At 39.5% G+C, this 21,591-nt stretch overlaps 1 long non-coding RNA gene across 2 annotated transcripts in view; it reads right to left on the minus strand.

The window, feature by feature from the left end:
- Positions 1–2,147: 2,147 nt before the first annotated feature.
- Positions 2,148–21,591, minus strand: part of LOC132498127 (uncharacterized) — a 70,286-nt gene continuing 50,842 nt past the window's right edge. For both annotated transcript variants that reach the window (XR_009533736.1, XR_009533737.1), the window contains exon 7: positions 2,148–2,282. This is a non-coding gene — a long non-coding RNA (uncharacterized LOC132498127). The remainder of the gene's footprint in view (positions 2,283–21,591) is intronic.

Genomic DNA, 21,591 nt, shown 5'->3' on the forward strand with positions numbered 1-21,591 from the left:
AAATATGGTCACAGTGAATGTAGTTCTGGGACCTGCTTTTCTTGCTTAAAATATAATAAACATCTTTCCATTTCAATAAATATGGAGGAGTAGCAGTGTCCTTTTTACTAGCTGCATAGCATTCTATATTCCCAGTATTATTTAATGCCTAATTGCTGGACATTTTGGCTGTTTTCAGTTCACTATTGTGAACAAGCTTATAATGAATGTCAGTATACATAGAACATCGTGCACTTGTCACCTACTTCCTTAGAACATATTCCTAGAAGTGGAATTGCTGGGTCAAAGCACAGGAACATTTTTAAGACTTTTGATTCATGGTGCTCACATGCTTTAAGAAAAATTGAACAAATTTATTCTCCCATCAGTAGAGGTGAGAGACCTGTTTCCCTGCACTATATACAATTATTATTATTTTAAATCTCATGTCACTTGTTCTTGCTCCCTGTCTAAAGCAGAGGCAGCCCAGGAAAGCATCCTGAATCACAGAACTTCACAATCCACCACCCCATTGGCTCAGGAGAAACACAGTTGGTTGGCTCATGAAGACCTACATGCTATGTCTTCACAGCTTACGTAGCACCAAAATGTTTAAAATTATTCCCTACCACACCATTCCCCTCTCTCCCAGCCTCTTCCTTTCCAGCCACAACACCGCTTCCCTGAAGGCATCAGCAGAGGTGGCACAAAGGGCTTGGCTCCCTGCTGGCAGATGCCCACCCCATGTGGTGTCAGAACAGGCACCTGTCTAGGCCTTCTCCCTTTATCTCTTGACAAAATATCGCCCCACCAGCATGTCACAGTGCCTAAGAATTCTACCATCAGTGGCGCACACTAAGGAGTTTTGTAAACATTCAGAGGTTAGGCTGGGTGACATTTTATGATCTGATAAGTTTTCCAGAGGCTCTCCCATCTCCTTTCCAATGCTCCTTTCTCACCTGCTGTCAAGTCACCTGGTGCCTCTGGCCGTCCCAAGTGCCCATCCTTAGCCCCCATACCCCTCCTTGGACAGGACCACCTTGAATAATGTTTTAGTACCTGTGGGCCTCCAAACAAGCCAAAAAGCCTTCTTAGAGGGAGGAGATATTTCAACAACTCTTTGAATAAAGAGAGGGAGGTAAATTCGGGAGGGAAAGGTGAGAGTGAATTGAGAGATGACTTGATGTGGAGATAGAAGGGGGGATCACTGACGTTGCCCCCTCCCAAAAGAAAACCACAAAACAGAGCACACAGCTGGAGTTTGCTGTTTCTCCAAAGAATGAGAATTCCCACAAGCACGTTCCTATGGTACCACCGTGAGTTATTTTCCTCTTTTCTTTGCATCCATTTCCTCTCTCTCCCTAGAGCATGTCGTGTCTCAGGCACTTCTCCAGGCCCTCAAAAGTTGCTCAGAAGAGCGGAGGAGGAGGTGTGAGAGCCCCCAGCATCGGCTGAACATTGGAATCACCTGAGGCTCTTTAAAAAATACTGATTAATATCTGTATCCCACCTTAAAAGTTCTGATGTAATTGGCCTGGTTTGACTTGGGTCTCAGAGTTTTAAAAATATCACAGGTTATTCCAATATGCCACCAAGGCTGAGAACTACAGGTATAGAGTTTGGACTTCATCTACTAGCCAGCAGAGCCTATTGAGGATTTGTAAATGACACAACACAGTGGAAAACAACACTAACTGGAAAGATGACCACAGCAAGTAAAAATAATAAGAGCAAATAACAACACAGCATTTTTTGGATTCCAGGCACTTTTCTTAGATATATATTATATTATATACTTTTAAAGTATATATGATATAAGAAATGCTAAGAAGCCCAGACAGGATAAATACAAAGAAAACCATACCCACACTTCTGGCACATCAGAGTAAAACTGCCAAAAGACAAAGGCAAAGAAAAACCTTAAAAAACAGTCAGAGAAAAAAAGGAATACTACCTTCAAAGTAGTAATAATAACAATAACTGACTTCTCTATGGAAACAATGGAGGCCAGAAAAAGAAGGTAAGTAGGAAAGTATATATATATATATATATACACACTATATATAATACTTGTTAAATCATGACAATAACCCTATAAGGTAGCTACTGTTATTATGACCATTTTAGTGATGAGAAAAGTGAGGCTCAAAAAAAGTTAATACCTTGTTCATGATCACAGGACAAGTAAACGATGGAACTGAGATTTGAATCCTGGAGTTCTGGCTCCAAAGTCCATGTTCTTTGTATTGCTTCTGGATATGGTGGATTAGCTTGTATCAGACCAACCTCTTCACCAAACACAACTAGGAAAGCAAGTTTGAACAAAAAGAAAAGTTACCAGGGCACTGAAGGCTTGAGAGGCCAAGATCACTAAGATAAAAGAAGTACATTGTGTGAACCTGATATCTGGTCACATTTTTCCCCTGCAGGCATTTGCAGATTTGTAAACAAACATCTGAGGGGCCCAGAAGCTGAGTAGATATTCAGCAGTCTCCTGGGACTGAGGATTTTAAAAATGAATTCTGGGATGCCAAAACATAGGAAATTTACCAAACATCTCCAGCTTTCAGTTGGGACACCTGACAAGTTATAGCCTAAAAGTAAGGGCTAACCTTACTTCTAGGATATGTAAAGAGATGAGCCATCATAAAAGCTGAAACCCAGATTTAAACCATCTCAATCTAGATTAAGATGATCTAACCCTGACCTCAAGTAAAAGCAAACCCCCTCTGAAGGAAGATAACATTCAAGCTCAAATTTCCACCATAATTTTTTATCCACAATGTCCATCATTCAATCAAAAGTTACCAGACTTACCAGGAGATAAAACCAAGCGACCAAAAACCAGAGAAAGACCAAATAATAAAAACAGACTTACAGGTAATTCATATATGAGAATTAGCAGAAACAATTTTAAATGAACTGTCATCAATACATTTAAGAAAACAAATTACAAGTAGAAAATTTTCACTGGAGAACTAGAATCTATCCAAAAAATCAAACAGAAATTTTAAAACTGGAAAATATAATGAATGAAATTAAGAACTGGATAGACAGGTTTAACCACAAAGTAAACACAGCTGAAAAGAGGACTAGAAAACTAGCTACTAATAGGACTGAAGCAAAGGGAGAAAAAATAGAAAATACAGAAAGGAAATGAAAGATATGAACAAAGTGAAAAGGCACAAAATATGTGTAATTTTCCAATTAGGGGAGAAGAGAGAAAACAGAGCAAAAGCAATATTTGAAGAGATTGATTATTGACTAAGAATTTTTCAAAAGAAACGAAAAAACACAAGCTATGTATTTAAGAAATGTTAAGAAGCCTAGGCAGGGTAAATACCAAGAAAACTACATCCACACCTTTGGCACATCAAAGTAAAACTGCTGAAAGACAAGGCAAAGAAAAACCCTAAAAACAGAGAGAAAAAGAAATATTATCTTCAAAGTAGTAACAATAGCAGCAACTGACTTCTCTATAGAAATAATGGAGGCCAGAACAACGAAGGATATCTTCAAAGCTTTGAAAGAAAATAACTGTCAATTTAGAATAATATATCTTGCAAAAAAATTCTTTAAAAATAAATGAAAATAAGACATTTTCAGACAAAAATTAAAATATTTAACCAACAGACCAACATCAAAAAAAAAAAAGACCTAAAGAAAGTCTTACAAAAAGGAAAACAATCCCAGATGAAATCGAAGATATTCAGGAAGGAATGAAGAGCAACAGGAAGGGTCAAAATGTATATAAAACTATAATGATTACATTGTCTATATAGAAAACTCCAAATAATCTACAAAAAAAGCTCCTACAGACTTCCCTGGTGGCGCAGTGGTTAAGAATCTGCCTGCCAATGCAGGGGACACAGGTTCAATCCCTGATCTGGGAAGATCCCACATGCCGCGGAGCAACTAAGCCCCTGTGCCACAACTACTGATCCTGCACTCTAGAGGCCAAGAGCCACAGCTACTGAGCCCGCATGCCACAACTGTTGAAGTCCATGCACCTAGAGCCCATGCTCCACAACAAGAGAGGCCAATGCAATAAGAAGCCCATGCACCGCAACAAAAAGTGGCCTCTGCTCACCACAACTAGAGAAAGCCTGTGCAGCAACAAGGACCAGTGCAGCCAAAAATAAATAAATAAATAAGAGTGAACTTTAAAATAAAAAAGCTCCTAGAACTAATAAGTGAGTTTAACAAAGGTACAGGATACAAGGTCGATATACAAAATTTTATTGTATTTCTATATATCAGCAATGAACATTGGATTCAAAAATTTAAAAACAATACAATTTACAATAGCACCCCAAAAATGAAAGACTTAGTTATAAATCTAACAAATATGTGCAGGATCTGTGTGTTGAAAACTACAAAATATTGATGAAAGAAATCAAAGACCTAAATAAATAAAAAGATAATCCATGTTTATGGATTGGAAGAATCAAATTGGTAAGATAACAATCCCCCCCATTGATCTATACATTCAATGCAATCTGAATCAAAATCTCAGTATACTTTCCTGAATCATTACTGACCAGCTGATTCTAAAATGTATGAGACAAGGGCAAAGGATCTAGAATGACAATTTTGAAAAGGAAGAAAAATGTTGAAGGAATTAAACTACCTAAATTCAAGGCTTAAAAAAGTATGGCAATCAAGATAGTGTGGCATTAGCAAAAAAGACAGACATATAGATCAATGGAACAAAACAATCAAGATACACTCAACTGATTTTATTTATTTATTTTTGGCTGCGTTGGGTCTTCATTGCTGCATATGGGCTTTCTCTAGTTGCGGTTAACCGGGGATACTCTTCACTGGGGTGCACAGGCTTCTCATTGTGGTGGCTTCTCTTGTTGCAGAGCATGGACTCTAGGTGCACAGGCTTCAGTAGTTGCAGCTCGTGGGCTCCAGAGTGTAGGCTCAGTAGCTGTGGTGCACGGGCTTAGTTGCTCCGCGGCATGGGGGACCTTCCCAGACCAAGGCTCAAACCTGAGTCCCCTGCATTGGCAGGAGGATCCTTTACCACTGCGCCACCAGGGAAGCCTTCAACTGATTTTTAACAAGGGTCAAAGGCAATTCAATGGAGAAAGGATAGTTATTTCGATAAGTGGTGCTGGAATAATTAGATGTCCATATGTAAAAAAAAAAAAAAAAGAAAGAAAAATACAACCTCAACCCATGCCTCACACCTTATATAAAAATTAACTCAACCACTCCTAAGTATATATGCAAGATAACTGAAAGTATGTGTTCACACACAAACTTGTACATGAATGTTCATAGCAGCATTATTCAAAGAGCCAAAACAATCCAAATGTCCACTGAATGATGAATGGATAAATAATATGTATGTATTTATACAATGGAACATTATTCAGCAATAAAAAGGAATGAAATACCAATACATGCTACAAAATGGATGAAACTTGAGAACAATATGCTAAGTGAAAGAATCTATAGAGGCAAAAAGTAGATTAGTGGTTGCCTAAGGCTGGGGGAGGGGCAAGGGGCAGTGATTGCTAATGAGTTCTGGGGCTTCTTTTTCAGATGATGAAATGCTCTGCAATTAGATAGTGGTGATGGCTGCATAACCTTGTGAATATACTAAAAACCACTGAATTGTACACTTTCAAAGGGTGAATTTTATGGTATGTGAATTATATCTCAATAAAATAAAATGTTTTTTAAAATTAACTCAAAATGGATCATAAACCTAAATGTATAATGTGAAACTACAAAACTTCTGGTAGAAATACATGAGAAAATCTGCATGACCCTACATTAGGTAAAGAATTTCTAGACACTGAAAGCACAATCCACAAAAGCATGATCCATGAAAGAAAAATGATAATTTGAACTTTATTAAAATTAAAAATTCTTGCTTTGCAAAAGACACTGATAAAAGAATTCAAAAGCAAGCCACAGACTGGAAGAAAATATTTGCAAATCATATTTATGACAAAGATTTGTATACAGAACATATAAATAACTCTAAAAGCTGAACAATAAAAAAAAAAGTAACCCAATATCTAACTTGCCAAAAGTTCCAAACACACACTCCACCAAAGAAGATATATGGGTGGCAAATAAGCACATTAAAACATGCTCAGCATAATTAGTCATTAGGGATAACCAAATTAAAACCACCATGAGATACTACTACATACCTACTATAATGGCTAAAACTAAAAAGACTGATAATACCAAGTAGTGATGAGGATGTGGAGTAACTGGAAGCCTCAAATGTTGCTGATGGAGATGCAAATTGTTTGAAAAACAATTTGGCAGTTTCTTAAAAAATCAAACATACACATAACCATATGACCCAGTAATCCTACTACTAGGTATTTATCCAAGAGAAATAAAAATGTATGTTTATGATAAATTAATGTTTATAGGAGCTTTATTCATAATTGCCCCAAACTGGAAGCCACACAGATGTCTTTCAACTAGCAAATGGATACAGTATAGTGTAACTATACAATAGAATACTACTCAGCAATAAAAAGAAACAATCTATTGATTCACACAATAACATGTATGAATCCTATATGTATATTGCTAAGTGAAAGAAGTCAGACCCAGAAGGCTACATATATCTCTAGGGGTTGGAGTTGGGAACAGAGTAGACTATTAAGGGGACAGCACAAAGGAATTTAGGGATGATAGACTGTTCTCTATCAAGAGGTTTTGGTGGTGGCTCTGTGCCACTCTGAGAGTCACTAAATGACTCGGTGCATTTGACAAAACCCATAAAATAATACAAAACAAAAAACAAAGTTTACTATATTTAAACTTTTAAAAAAATCAACCAAGATATGGAGAGAACCCCAAATGAAATGCAAACTGTTAACTTTAACAAATCAAAAAATGAATATTGTTTCTACAGAAAAATAATAATATCATGTAAGGTGTAAAATATATGTAGAATTAAAACATATGAAAATAATAGCATAAAAATTGGAGGTGGGAAATGGAATTAAAGTATTCTAAAGTCCTTGAATGATATGAAAAATGCTAAAAGTACTATTTTATATTAGACTTTAATAAGTCAAAGATATATGTTGAATGTTCTAAGGTAACTACTAAAAATAATAATAAAAGAATTATAATGAACAAGATAATAGAGGGAAGAAATGGAATAATAAACATATTTGTTTAATCGAAAAGAAGTCAAGAAGTGCGAGAAAAACGGAATACAGAATATGTGGGATAAATACTGAATAAATAAAATGGTAGATGTAAACCTAAATATATTTGTAGTTATATTAAATGTAAGTAAACAAGATACTCCAATTAAAAGACAAAAATTGTAATATTATATTACATAAAAACAATTGCATATGTTGTTTACAAGAGACATCCTTTAAAAATAAAGATACAGAAAAATTTTTTAAGTAGAAGAATAGGGGGGAGTTCTATGCAAATACTAATGAAAAGAGAGATGGTGTCACTATACTAAGATCAGACAAAACAGACTTTAAAGCAAAAAGCATCACAAGAAATTAAGAGAGAGACTTCATAGTGATTAAAAGCACAATCAACCAAGAAGATTGAATAATTCTAAATGTATATACATTAAATAATATAGTCTCAAAATATATAAAAGAGAAATTGACAGAGCTAAAAGGAGAAATAGACACTTCCCAATCATGACGGATTATTTTAACATACCTCCCTTAGTATTGGATAGAATATACCAATAATGATATAGGTTTTTTTCTATTTTATTTTTTTAAATTGAAGTATAGTTGATTTACAATGTTGCATTGTGTTAGTTTCTGGTGTACAGTTATATATATACACCTATTCTTTTTCATATTCTTTTCCATTATGATTTATTACAGGATATTGAATATAGTTCCCTGCACTATACAGTAGGACGTTGTTATCTATTTTATATATAGTAGTTTGTATCTGCTAATCCCAAACTCCTAATTTATCCCCACTCCCACCCCCTTTCCCCTTTAGTAACCATAAGTTTGTTTTCTGTCACTTCACACCTTTTAAGCAGGGTTGTATTTCAACCATTAGAGAATCTTAAACGCTCAAACAAAACAAATCTCTTAAGTTCACTGGCTTTTAAAAAACGATGCCCACTGTTCAAAGACTCAAATCTCTCATGATACCAGCTTAGAATTATTTCCTTTTATCAGAAGTCAAGATGTAGTGAACACCTGTGTGCATGGAAATGCATACCAGAAGGAACCTTTAAGCCTCTAAGGTTATAATATGTGACTTCTTCCCCCAAATCCTCTTATTCCCTTCATCCCTCTTTTATGCCTTTCATCCTCCTCCTCTCCTCCTCCCTGTATGGCCTCACATTCTACTTTCTGGTCCACCTCTAAATTCACTGTCTGCCATCAGATACTCGGCCTGCTATCCTCTCTACTGGCAGAAGCTTAGGGCAGCACTGAGGAAAGAGTCTTGCAAATCTCAACTCAAGGTCTCAAAAATGAGTGTGCGGATGGCTCTCTCTGGATTCCTCTACCAAGGTAAGTCTAAACAGGAGCTGCTTTGCTACACAACCATTAGAACTCTCATTCAAGTCTAAGTGACTCCACGATCCCCTCCTCCACGCCTGCCCCCTCTCTCTGGCTAGCAATACAAGTAACATGTTAACAGCTGAATTCCACATCTTCCCTCCCACTTGTCTATTTTGCTTTGTAGAAGTATCTTTCTTCCAGAGCCCTGAGCCAGAATCCCACTCTTTTTGATTTCTCACTCCTCTACTCAATAGCTCCCCACTCCTTTGACAACTATCTAGTCAATGCCAAAATCATTTTCCTTCAAAAATATATCCCATATCTCTTCCTTCATATTTTTTTCCTATCCTAATTTGGCACGCTCCCATCAGATTCATCTTCTTTGGTATTCATACTCCGCTGTTTAGAAATCCTCACTGACTTCCAAATGCCTGATTATTCTCTATTTCCCAGTGAATCACTTGATTATCAAATCCTCCAGAAACTAATTCAGTAGAAGGAGAACCATCCTGTTTACAAATCCACTGTATGCAATTGACTCGAGCAGTGTGACCATTCAGGTTGGTAATAACAACACTTTTCTGAGGGTCATAGAGCACCACGGAACAGGACGTGCCGACGGCCAGAAGTCCTCCGGGCCTGGAGCTCCAGCTCAGGGCTCCCCACACCCGGTTCGGGCAGCAAAACACGTGAGCGGTCTCCAGCACTGGTGCCACCATGTTGTTGCCTGGTCAGCGACCGAAACCTGGGCACGCACTTACACCCTCAGAGCAGAACTGCTTGCCCGCCGCATCTCCCGCTGGCCGATATAGATTTTTCAATGTAGAATATTTTATTAATTTTTCTAAGTATCACAGGTGACACACATATAGACAATTAAGAGAGTCCAGGTTTTTTTAAATTAAACTCTTTGTTTTTATGTAATACAGAGTGATCCTGCATACCCTTTACCCAGTTTCTCTGAATAGTAACATCTTGTAAAACGGTACCATGATACCATAACCAGGATATTCACATAGATACAGTCAAGATATAGAACATTTTCATCCCTTATGTTATTCTTTCATAGCCATACCCACTTCCCTCATGTTCCAACCCCCACCTTAGCCCCTGGTAATCACTAATGTGTTCTCCATTCTATAATTTTCTCATTTCGAGAACCAGATATAGATGGAATCATTCAGTATGGACCTTTTGGGGTTGGCTTTTTTTCACTTAGCATAATTCTCTGGAGATTCATCCAGGTTGTTGTGTGTACCCATAGCTTGTTCCTTTTAATCATCGAGTAGTATTCCATGGTGTGGATATATCACAGTTTAACCCTTCACCCATTGAAGGACATCTGGGTTGTTTCCTCTTGTTGCCTGTTATACATAAAGTGCTATAAAACATTCATGTAAAGGTTTTTGTGTGAACATAAGTTTTCATTTCTTATTTACCAAATGGTTTTCCAATCTGCAAGCCATTTATTTCCTTTTCTGGCCTTATTGCACTGGCTAGAACTTCCAGCACTACATTGAACAAGAGTGGTTACAGCAAACATTTTTACCTTGTCAACTTAAGGGGGAAAGATTAGGTCTTTTATCATTAACTATAATGTTGGTTGTAGATTTTTTGTAGATTCTTTTTATCAAGTTGAGGAAGTTCTCCTCTATTCCTATTTTTCTGAGAGTTTCTTTTCTTTTTTTTTTTTAAGCATTTTGTGAGAATTTATTTATTTATTTATTTATTTATTTGGTTGCACCAGATCTTAGTTGCGGCAGGTGGGCTCCTTAGTTGTGGCTCGCCAGCTCCTTAATTGCAGCCTGTGGGCTCCTTAGTTGTGGCATGTGAACTCTTAGTTGCCACATGCACGTGGAATCTAGTTCCCTGACCAGGGGTCAAACCCAGGCCCCCTGCCTTGGGAGCATGGAGTCTTATCCATTGCACCACCAGGGAAGTCCCCTTTCTGAGAGTTTCAACACCATGAATGGGTGTTGAATTTTGTCAAAGCTTTTTATGCATCAATAGATAAAATAATGTGATTTTTTCTTTAGCTTGTTAATATGGTAGATTACATTAATAGAATTTTGAATATTGATCCAGCTTTGCATCCCTGCAATAAACTCCACTTAGTCATGGTGTATGATTCTTTTGATATACTGCTGAATTCTATTTGCTAATTTTTTAAAGAATTTTAAAATCTATATTCATGAGGGTTATTGGTCTATAGTTTTCTTTTTTTGTATGAACATAGCTGATTTGGGGTAACAAGGTAATATTATCCTCATGAAATGAATTTGGAAGTGTGCCCTCCTCTTTAATTTTCTACAAAACACTGTATAGAACTAGTGTTAATTCTTCTTTAAACATTTTGTAGAATTCTCCTGTAAAACCATCTGGGCCTGGAGATTTCTTATTTGCGAGTTTTTTAAATTATGAATTCAATATCCTTAATATAGGATAGTATATATCTATCTATGTCATACTGGGTGAATTGTGGTAGTTGGTGTTGAAATTGGTCCATTGCATCTAAGTCACTCCTGATTTCTTTTAATTAATACTTGCATGATATGTCATTTTCCAGCCTTTTGCTTTCAATTTGGCTGTATCATTATATTTGAAGGCAATTTTTTTGTAGACAGTGTATAAGTTGGGCCATGTTTTTTAATCCTGCTGCCATCTCTGTCTTTTAATTATTGTATTTAGATAATCTATATTTAGTGTAATTTCTGATATGCTAAGGCTTAAGTCTATTTTTTTTCTGTTTCTTCTTTGCTTTGCCTTTCTCTTTTCTCTTCATTAAGTAGATTACTTAACTTTTTAAAAATTCCATTTTATCTATAGTGTTTTTGAGTGTATCTCTTTGTATAGCTTTTTTAAGTGGTTGCTGTAGGTATTACTTTATACCTACGTAAGTTGTCACAGTCTATTTATGTCATTTTACCAGTTCAAGTGAAGAATAGAGGTCTTATCTCCCTTTGTGTTCCTTTATTCTCTCCCACTTATAATATAATTATTTTAAACATTTCTTATATATACATTTAGAACTGCTAAGATATTATATAATTTGCTTGAATCATCAAACATTATATTAGAAAATTTAAGAAGAGTATGTCTATTATATTTACCCATATTTTTGCTTATTGTGCTATTTCTTCCTGATGTTCTAAAGTTCCTCACTTTATCATTTCCTTTCTGTTTAGAGAACTTCCTTTTGCCTTTCTTTTAGGATAGTTCTGCTGGCAACAAATTACTTTACTTTTCCTTAATCAGAGAATGTCTTCATTTCTTCTCCACTCCTGAAGGATATTTTTGCTGGGTATATGACTCTAAATTGACAGCTTTTTACTTGCAGCACTTAAATATATTGTGCCACTCCCCTCTGGCCTCTATGGTTTCTGACGAGAAACAAACAGTAATTCAAATTGTTTTCCCCTCGAGGTAAACTGTCATTTTTATCTGTCTACTTTCAAGAATTTTTCTTTACTTTTAGTTTTTAGTAGTTTAATTATGATGAATGTTAGGATAGATATCTTTGAGTTTATCCTGTAGTGGGTTCACTCAGCTTCTTGAATTAGGTCTATGTCTCTTGACAAATTTGGAAAGGTTTCCACCACTACTTCTTTTCATACTTTTTCAGCCCCACCCTCTTTCTCCTATCCTTCCTGGACTCTGACACCCAAATGTTAGATATTTTGTTAGAGTCCTACATGTTTCTGAAGCTCTGTTCTTCCTTCCTCCCTCTCTTCCTTCCTCCCTCCCTCCTTCCCTTCCTTCCTTTCTTTCTTCCTCCCTCCCTCCCTCCCTCCATCCATCCCTCCCTTCCTTCCTTTCTTTCTCTTGCTCTCACTCTTATTCAGATTGGGTAATTTCTATAGTTTTAGTTTCTGGTTCACTGATTCTTTGCTCTACTTTCCATTCCAGTGTTGACCCCATTCCCTGAGCTTTTAATTTTGGTTACTGTATTCTTTAGCTCTAATATCTCCATTTTTATCTTCTGTTTCTTTATTGAGTCTTTCTATTTTTTTTGTTCGTTGCAAATACATTTGTAATTGCTTGCTGAAGCATTTTTATCATGGTTACTTTAAAACTCGTCAGATAATTTTAGCATCTCTGTCTCTTTTACACTGTGAGTACAAAGAGAGTTTAAGCAGAATCCTTCACACATGGAGATTCCTTCTGGATATTTGTGATTTTTTTCCTCCAATGTTTTCCAGCTGCTACATGCACACCCACTTTATTTACTTATTTTTTTAACATCTTTATTGGAGTATAATTGCTTTACAGTGGTGTGTTAGTTTCTGCTTTATAACAAAGTGAATCAGTCATACAGATACATATGTTCCCATATCTCTTCCCTCTTGCATCTCCCTCCCTCCCACCCTCCCTATCCCACCCCTCTAGGTGGTCACAAAGCACCGAGCTGATCTCCCTGTGCTATGTGGCTGCTTCCTACTAGCTATCTACCTTAGGTTTGGTAGTGTATAGATGTCCATGCCACTCTCTCACTTTGTCACAGCTTACCCTTCCCCCTCCCCATATCCTCAAGTCCATTCTCTAGTAGGTCTGTGCACACCCAATTTAACATTAAATTTTTTGCTACTTGTCTTTATCAAGTCTTTCTAAAACATTCAATTCAGTTAATATAAAAAAATTATTTTTATAGTCAGATTTTATTAGTTTATGTTATATTTAAATAAATAAGGTTATTAAAATTCAAGTAAAACTGACATAAATAGGCTTAGGAACACATACAACTAATTTGTAGTAAGCAGACAACACAACTGGTGGACATGTTGGAGAGTAGCATACAAGTGTTTATCGTATTGAGGGCATAAGTCCATATGTTTTACAGAGGAAATAAAGAAATATTTAAATGGAGGTCAATTAGCAGAAACAAAAACCAAACCAAGCCAGACAAGCAAGCAAACAAAACATTTCACATTCTGGAATTCTACCAAAGGCATACAACAACTAAGAAAAATTTATTTATTAAAACTACCAAGCTTTGGGTAAGAACACCATGAGTCTATGGCTGCTCACACCCCATTCCCCTTCCCTCAGCTTTGTCAATGCCATGAAAACCAGTAGCTTCACCACTGATGCTGGAGGCGGCACACTTTATTTGGAGCACTGTCAGTTGAAGAGATAATCTCAGTGGCTAGCAAACAGGGAGAAGCATTCTCTCCATTAATGTGAGGTTTTAGGCTTGGTTCTGACAAGCAAAAGGACTGGTGGACTAGCCAGGAATTTACCAAGAAGTTGTAGGTGGTAAGACAGCCATCAGGGGCTTCCCACATATCCTGGGATGACCAGAGACTGTGTGCATGTATAGCAGGGACCAAAGAGGGCCAGAGATGCCCACACATCCCTGGCCAACAGAGCCTGTCCACACGTGCAAAGATGTGAGGTAATATTTTTTTTTCTTTTTTTTTTTTTTTTTGTTGGGGGTAGGAGTTTATTAATTAATTAATTAATTTTTGCTGTGTTGGGTCTTCGTTTCTGTGCGAGGGCTTTCTCTAGTTGTGGCAAGCGGGGGCCACTCTTCATCACGGCGCGTGGGCCTCTCACTATCGCGGCCTCTCTTGTTGCGGAGCACAGGCTCCAGATGCGCAGGCTCAGCAGCCGTGGCTCATGGGCCCAGTTGCTCCGCGGCATGTGGGATCCTCCCAGACCAGGGCTCGAACCCGTGTCCCCTGCATTAGCAGGCAGACTCTCAACCACTGCGCCAACAGGGAAGCCCCGATGTGAGGTAATATTAAGGGTACCAACAAATCTGTAATTGTTATCTTAGAAAGAAAGTAGAAAGTGAAAGGGGTATAAAACTTATGTAAAGATATAATGACCAAAACCTTCCTAAATGTAACAAAAATATTAATCTGCATATCTAAGAAGCTCAATAAATCCTAAGTAGGATCAATACAAAGAGTTTCACAGCTGGATCCACACAGTTGAATCGGTGAAAGCCTAAGACAAAGAAAATTTTCAAAGCAGCAAGTGAAAAACAACTCATCCCATACAAGAGAAAAACAATACAAATTTTTATTTTTTTGCCATGCCATGCAGCTTGTGGGATCTTATTTCCCAGACCAGGGATCAAACACAGGCCCTCAGCAGTGAGGGCATGGAGTCTTAACAACTGTACTGCCAGGGAATTACCACCAACAATACAATTAACAGCTGATTTCTCATCAGAAACAATGAAGGTTAGAAAGCAATGGATTGACATATTCAAAATACTAGAAGAAAAGAAAAATGTTCAATCAAGAATTCCATATCCAGGGACTTCTCTGGTGATACAGTGGTTAAGAATCTGCTTGCTAATGCAGGGGACATGGGTTCAAGCTCTGGTCCAGGAAGATCCCACATGCCACAGAGCAACTAAGCCCGTGTGCCACAACTACTGAGCCTGCACTCTAGAACCTGTGAGCCACAACTACTGAGTCTGCATGCCACAACTACTGAAGCCCATGCACCTAGAGCCCATGCTTGCAGCAAGAGAAGCCACCGCAATGAGCAGCCTGTGCACCACAATGAAGAGTAACCCCCACTTGCCACAACTAGAGAAAGCCCATGCGCAGCAACGAAGACCCAACACAGCCAATTAATTAATTAATTAATTTTTTAAAAGAGCTATTTAAAAAAAAGCCTACACCCAGATGGATTTACTGGTAAATCAAATTTAAATATTTAAAGAAGAAATAGTACCAATCCTTCACAAATTCAGGAAACACTGGAGGAGGGATACTTCCCAATTCATTCTATGAGGCTAGATTTACCCAGAAAGCTAAGCTAGACAAATATGTCATAAAAAAAAGAAAACCAATATCTTACATTAACGTAGATGAAAGAATCCTTAACAAAATATTAGCAAACTAAATTCAGCAACATACAAAAAGGATTAAACACCATTACGGGGACTTCCCTAGTGGTCCAGTGGTTAAGACTTTGCCTTCCAATGCAGGGGGTGAGGGGGTTCAATCCCTGGTTGAGGAGTTAAGATCCCACATGCCTCATGGCCAGAAAAACAAAACATTAAAAAACAGAAGCAATGTTGTAACAAATTCTATAAAGACTTAAAAAAAAAAGGTCCTTGGGCTTCCCTGGTATCACAGTGGTTAAGAATCCACCTGCCAATGCAGGGGACACAGGTTCGAGCCCTGGTCCAGGAAGATCCCACATGCTGCAGAGAAACTAAGCCCATGTGCCACAACTACTGAGCCTGTGCTCTAGAGCCCACGAGCCACAACTACTGAAGCCCGCATGCCTAGAGCCTGTTCTCCGCAATGAGAAGCCACCACAATGAGAAGCCCACACTCCACAACAAAGAGTCACCCCCGCTCACCACAACTAGAGAAAGCCCACGTGCAGCAACAAAGACCCAATGCAGCCAAAAACAAACAAACAAACAAACAAACAAAAAATACGCCTTCCAGGGACTTCCCTGATGGTCCAATGGTAAAGAATCTGCCTTACAGTGCAGGGGATGTGGGTTTGATCTCTAGTCAGGGAATTAAGATCCCACATGCCGCGGGGCAACTAAGCCCACGTGCCACAACTATTGAGCTCATGCGCCTCAACTAGAGAGCCTGTATGCTGCAAACTACAGAGCCCACACACTCTGGAACCTGCCTGCCACAACTACAGAGCCCACATGCCCTGGAGCATGCACACCAGAACTAGAAAGCAAAAAACCCGCTTTCCACAACTAGAGAGAAGACTGTGTGCCACAGTGAAAAGCCCCCATGCCACAAAGAAGATCCCATGTGCCGCAACTAAGACCCGACATGGCCAAAAATAAATAAATATATAAATAATAAATAAATCTTAAAAAAAAATCCGTGTTCCAATGCAGGGGATGCGAGTTCAATCGCTGGTTGGGGAACTAAGATCCCACATGCCACGGGGCAACTCTCATGGGCCACGAGTACTGAGCCTGTGCACTCTAGAGCCCACATGCCACAACCAGAGAGCCTGTGTGCTGCAATTACTGAGCCTGCATGCCACAACTAGAGAGCCGCACACCGCAATGAAGAGCCTGCTCGCCGCAACAAAAGATCCCGCATGCCGCAACTAAGACCTGATGCAGCCAAATAAATAAATAAATAAATAATTTTTGAAAAATGGTCCACATCAAAAAAAGAACTTAAGAAAAATACAACACCATTACTAAGTGGTATTTATCATAGGAATGTAAGGTTGGTTTAATATTTGAAGATTAATTAATATAGTAAACCATTATTAAAAGAATAAAGGACAAAACTCATATGAGAATTTCAAGGAGAAATAGACAGTTTAATAGTAATAATTGGAAATTTCAATACCTCACTCAGTAGATGTAGAAAAATCATTTGACAAAATCCAGTGCTAATTCATGATTTTTTTTTTAAGTTATGCTGGGACAATTGGATACCCACATGCAAAGAAATGAACTTAGACTCTTACCTCATACCATACACAAAGATTAACTTCAAATGAATCACAGTCAAAAAGTTAAACACAGAGTTAGCATATGACCTAGCAATTCTACTTACTCCTAGATATATGTCCAAGAAAACTGAAAACATATGTGCACACAAAAACTTGTACATGAATGATCATAGCAGCATTATTCATAACTACCAAAGAGTGGAAACAACCCAAAAGTACATCAGTGAGAAATGGAAAAAAAAATGTTGTAAATCCTAATAGTGGAATACTGTTTGGCCATAAAAAGGAATGAAGTTCTCTTACATGTTAGAACATGGATGAATCTTTAAAAATATTATCCTGAGTGAAAGAAGCCAGACACAGAAAGCCTCATATTGTATGATTCCATTTATATTGAATGTCTATAGTAGGAAAATCCATAGAGACAAAATGTAGATTAGTGATTTCCAGGTACTAGGGGGAGGGAGGAATGGGGACTGACTCTAATGGGTATGTTTTTTTTGGGGGGAGGGGATGATGAAACATTCTGGAATTAGGTAGTGGTGATATTTATACAACTTTGTTAATATATTTAAAAACCAGTGAATTTTACCTTTTCAAAGAATGGACTTTATGGCATGTGAGTTATGCCTCAAAACAGTTGTTATATATTTTTTAAATGGATTGCAGACCTAAATCTAAAACCTGGTTGCCTAGGACTAGGGCTGGAACCCAGGATTGACTGAAAATGGCCCTGAAAATTGACTGATAATTTGGAGGAGATGATGGAAATGTTCTAAAACTGGATTGTGACCACAGTTGTGCAACTCTATTATAAGTTTACTAAAAAGCATCACAATGTTCACTAACAATGGGCAATTCTATGGTATGTAAATTTTACCTCAATAAAGCTGTTCAAAAAAACCCAAACCCACTGAAAACAGAAATCAAAATGTCATAGTTAATAGCAGGCAAAAGTTGGGATGGGCAACAGATGAATGGACAAAGAAGATGTGGCACATATATACAATGGAATATTACTCAGCCATAGAAAGAAATGAAATTGAGTTATTTGTAGTGAGGTGGATGGACCTAGAGTCTGTCATACAGAGTGAAGTAAGTCAGAAAGAGAAAAACAAATACGGTATGCTAACACATATGTATGGAATCTAAAAAAAAAAAAGGTCATGAAGAACCTAGGGGCAAGACGGGAATAAAGACACAGACCTACTAGAGAATGGACTTGAGAACACGGGGAGGGGGAAGGGTAAGCTGTGACAAAGTGAGAGAGTGGCATGGACATATATACACTACCAAACGTAAAATAGATAGCTAGTGGGAAGCAGCTGCATAGCACAGGGAGATCAGCTCAGTGCTTTGTGACCACCTAGAGCAGTGGGATAGGGAGGGTGGGAGGGAGGGAGATGCAAGAGGGAAGAGATATGGGGACATATGTATATGTATAACTGATTCACTTTGTTATAAAGCAGAAAGTAACACACCATTGTAAAGCAATTATACTCCAATAAAGATGTTTTTAAAAAAAAGTATCATGGAATGAGAAAGAAAAAAAAAAGGTGGGATGGGAATTTCACTTAAAAATTAAAAAGGGGAACTAGCGGTGGTGGGGGGCCAGTACTAGAGTACAGAATGTTCTGTTTCTTGAGCTCATTGTGGGTTACAGTTTATGAAAATTTATTGAGCTATATTCTAATGATAACGTGTACTTTTCTGTGTATATATTATACCACAAAAAGTTTAAAAAGTGGCATTAGGAGCTCGGAGAGGCCATGAAGGAGCCAGTTACGAGTTATAAAAGTTGAGAGGCTCAGCTATACCGTTGTTCTTGGGTCCCCAGAAGATTTTTGTGTCCTTATTGCTGCCATCTTACAATAACCCCCACTACTAGAGCTAGCCTAGGTGAGTTTCTGTTTCTCACTATGGAAAAAACCTCACTAATATACCCACACATATAGCTACCAAAATGTCAGCTCTGAGAGGGCAGGGGATTTTGTACATCGCTGAATCCCCCGTGCCTAGAACAATACCTGGCATGTAGTAGGTTCTCAATACATATTTCTTGAATAAGCAGACAAATGAATGAACAAAGGAACAGTTGCAGAGGAAGGGAGGTATAGAGGGAGAGGTCTGTAAACACAGACATTTTTCAATACAGCCTGGACAATATTTTCACATGGATATGGACAGAATGCTATGGGAGGGCCAGAGGGTGAAATAATGCCTCCTGGGGAATGTCAGGAAAATGTGGCAGGGGAGGACACATGGGAGCTGGGTCTTGAAGGATGAGTAGGAGTTTGCCAGAGAAAGAATGCAAGGAAGTGGGATAGATAAACACAGACAAAAGCACATTGTTCTGAAAGAGCCTGGCATTCTTGGGGACCCAGAGAAGGCTCATGTGGAGGTTCATACCCAGAAGTGCAGGGTTCAAGGTGAGAGAAGAGGCCAGAGAGGTAAGTTAGGGGCAAATGGAAAAGGGTCATCTATACCCAGCCAAGACATTTGAACTGACTCCTGTGGGAATCACAGCCAAGAGAGAATTTTTAGGCAGGGGTCAGATGTGCTTTTTAGGGAACTCATTTTGGCTGGAGAAAGAAGAGTTTCTCTGAGTTCACAAGCCATCTATTCTGTCGGTATCTACATTTCTTTATGTCTATGTCTCTCTCTCTGTGCGTTCGTCTCTTCCTTCCATCTCTCTCCATGTGTTTTCATGTCTCGCAGTCTCTCCTCCCTGTCTATGTATTACTTTCCATTTTTTTCTCAAGACACCACCCCTTGAAGATGTCCCTCAACTGCCTCCATCTTATCTGTCCCCAGACACCTTTCGGATTCCATCTCCGGGACTCATTTTCTCCAGGAAACCATCCCCACCCAGGCTTGGGTCCTTCACAAACAAGAGGATTGCCTTTTGCACAGCTAGCTCTTCAGCGGCTTTCCAGTGTATGGACAAGGCATCTGGAAGAAGGAGAAGGGCCTACTGGGCCCAGAGGGGGTGCCCCCAGGCCTGCATGGAACCAACAGGCTGGGAGCACTCCACTCCACTCTCAGGCATCCTGTTACTGCTTATGACATGGATGGGGCCAACGGCTCCCAATGCCAATCCAGCCTCAGCCAGGAAAGCCTACTGCCCAGTTGCTCAAACCTCTGACCTTCTGCTCTGCAGTATTTCCTAGCATCTGCCCACCTTCCCCAGGGACTGGACAAGGGGGTGAAGGAGGAACAGCCCCTCCCCGCAAGCTGAGGCTGGGACTCCTCTCCCGGACAATCCTCTCCCCTGGGACATGAGGGTCAAGCTGCTCTTGGAGACATGACCTCAGAGATGTGCAGCAAGGGCCCTGGCCGAATTTATCACCACGGGGCTATAATTAGGTTTGTTAACATACAGTGGAGTGTAGTCTTGTTGACTAGGAACTTAATCACGTTACTATTGAGTTCCTGTACGCATTGCTCGGGGTGACTGTTTTACTTGTAGAGTTATAGCCAAGCCCAACGGGAGGAAATTAGCTTTGGACACAAGTTTGGAGGGGGGTTCTTTTTCCTCCTGACTCTCTCCCGCTTCCATGTGAAAATATTTAGCAAACAGTGACAATGATGAAAAACAGTAGGAAACAAAATGTTCTACATTAGTATAAAACATGAAAAATGCAGCAAGGACCCTTAGCGGTACAACATGTGTTATGCTGGCTGGCAGTCCATTAGCTCTGATAGACATTTCACTTACCTAAGTCAAATATAACAGTCTAGTATTCATTAATATAAGAAGGGGCTGTGGAATCAGAGCTACCATCTGGCTGGGCCGACAGAATAATCTACAACTCATGATTAGGTCTAAGGAGTGGGGTTTCACTTTAATCTTTCTCATTGCTCGAAATTTCCATCTGCGCAGTTCGGCACATCATTTTTCTTCAAGACAAATGTGCTGTTTTTCATGTTCCAAAATTAGATCAGAAGAAAACGATTAATCATGTCACGGCCTGGGAAAGGAAACAAAGCTCCGATATTCTGCTCTCCCCTCACCCTTCCCCACCCGCCCCTCCCCAGGCCCCCGGACCGTTGAAAGTTTCTCTTTTTTCCCCCAACCTCTGGGTTTTCAGCACAACTTTTGGAGACGCCACCGCCAGCCGAGAGGAGGAGGGTGGGATTGGAGGGAAAGGGCGCCGGCTGGGCTTAAGGGGAGAGTCGGTGCCGGGGGGCGGGGGGGAAGGGGGCCTGGGTCCGCCACCCCCCCCCCCCGCCCCGGGGAGTCACCCCGGGCCGGTCTGCACCGCTCGCCCCTGGGAGCCGCCGAGTCCGGGCGCTGGGCGCTGCCGCGGGCCCAGAGTGACAAAAAGGGCTGCGCGCCTCCCTCCGGCGTCCCCTCCCACGGCCGCCACAGCCCTGTCTGTCAGCCGGCTCGCAAGTCATAACAAATCCCTGGCGCGGAGCTGAAGCTGAGCATTTGCCGGAGCGTCATGGGGAAGATGAATGACCCGCAGGCCTTTGAAGTGCTCTGCCAGTTCAGCTGGGTCCGCGGTGCTGACAGAGAAATATACACAACAGCGTAACCAATAATGAGAACATTAAACATTCCTGCGCCGTGACAGGCTGACAGAAAAACCCAGGCTCGCATCAATCATCGCGCAGATAGAACCTTGACAATTGGCCCCTCGCTGATACCTGCGGTCACCTTGCCCTCTCCCCGGCTCGCCCTCGCCCTCTCTCCTCTTCC

The sequence above is a fragment of the Mesoplodon densirostris genome, chromosome 1 (genome assembly GCF_025265405.1).
Source record: "Mesoplodon densirostris isolate mMesDen1 chromosome 1, mMesDen1 primary haplotype, whole genome shotgun sequence".
Taxonomy (NCBI): domain Eukaryota; kingdom Metazoa; phylum Chordata; class Mammalia; order Artiodactyla; family Ziphiidae; genus Mesoplodon; species Mesoplodon densirostris.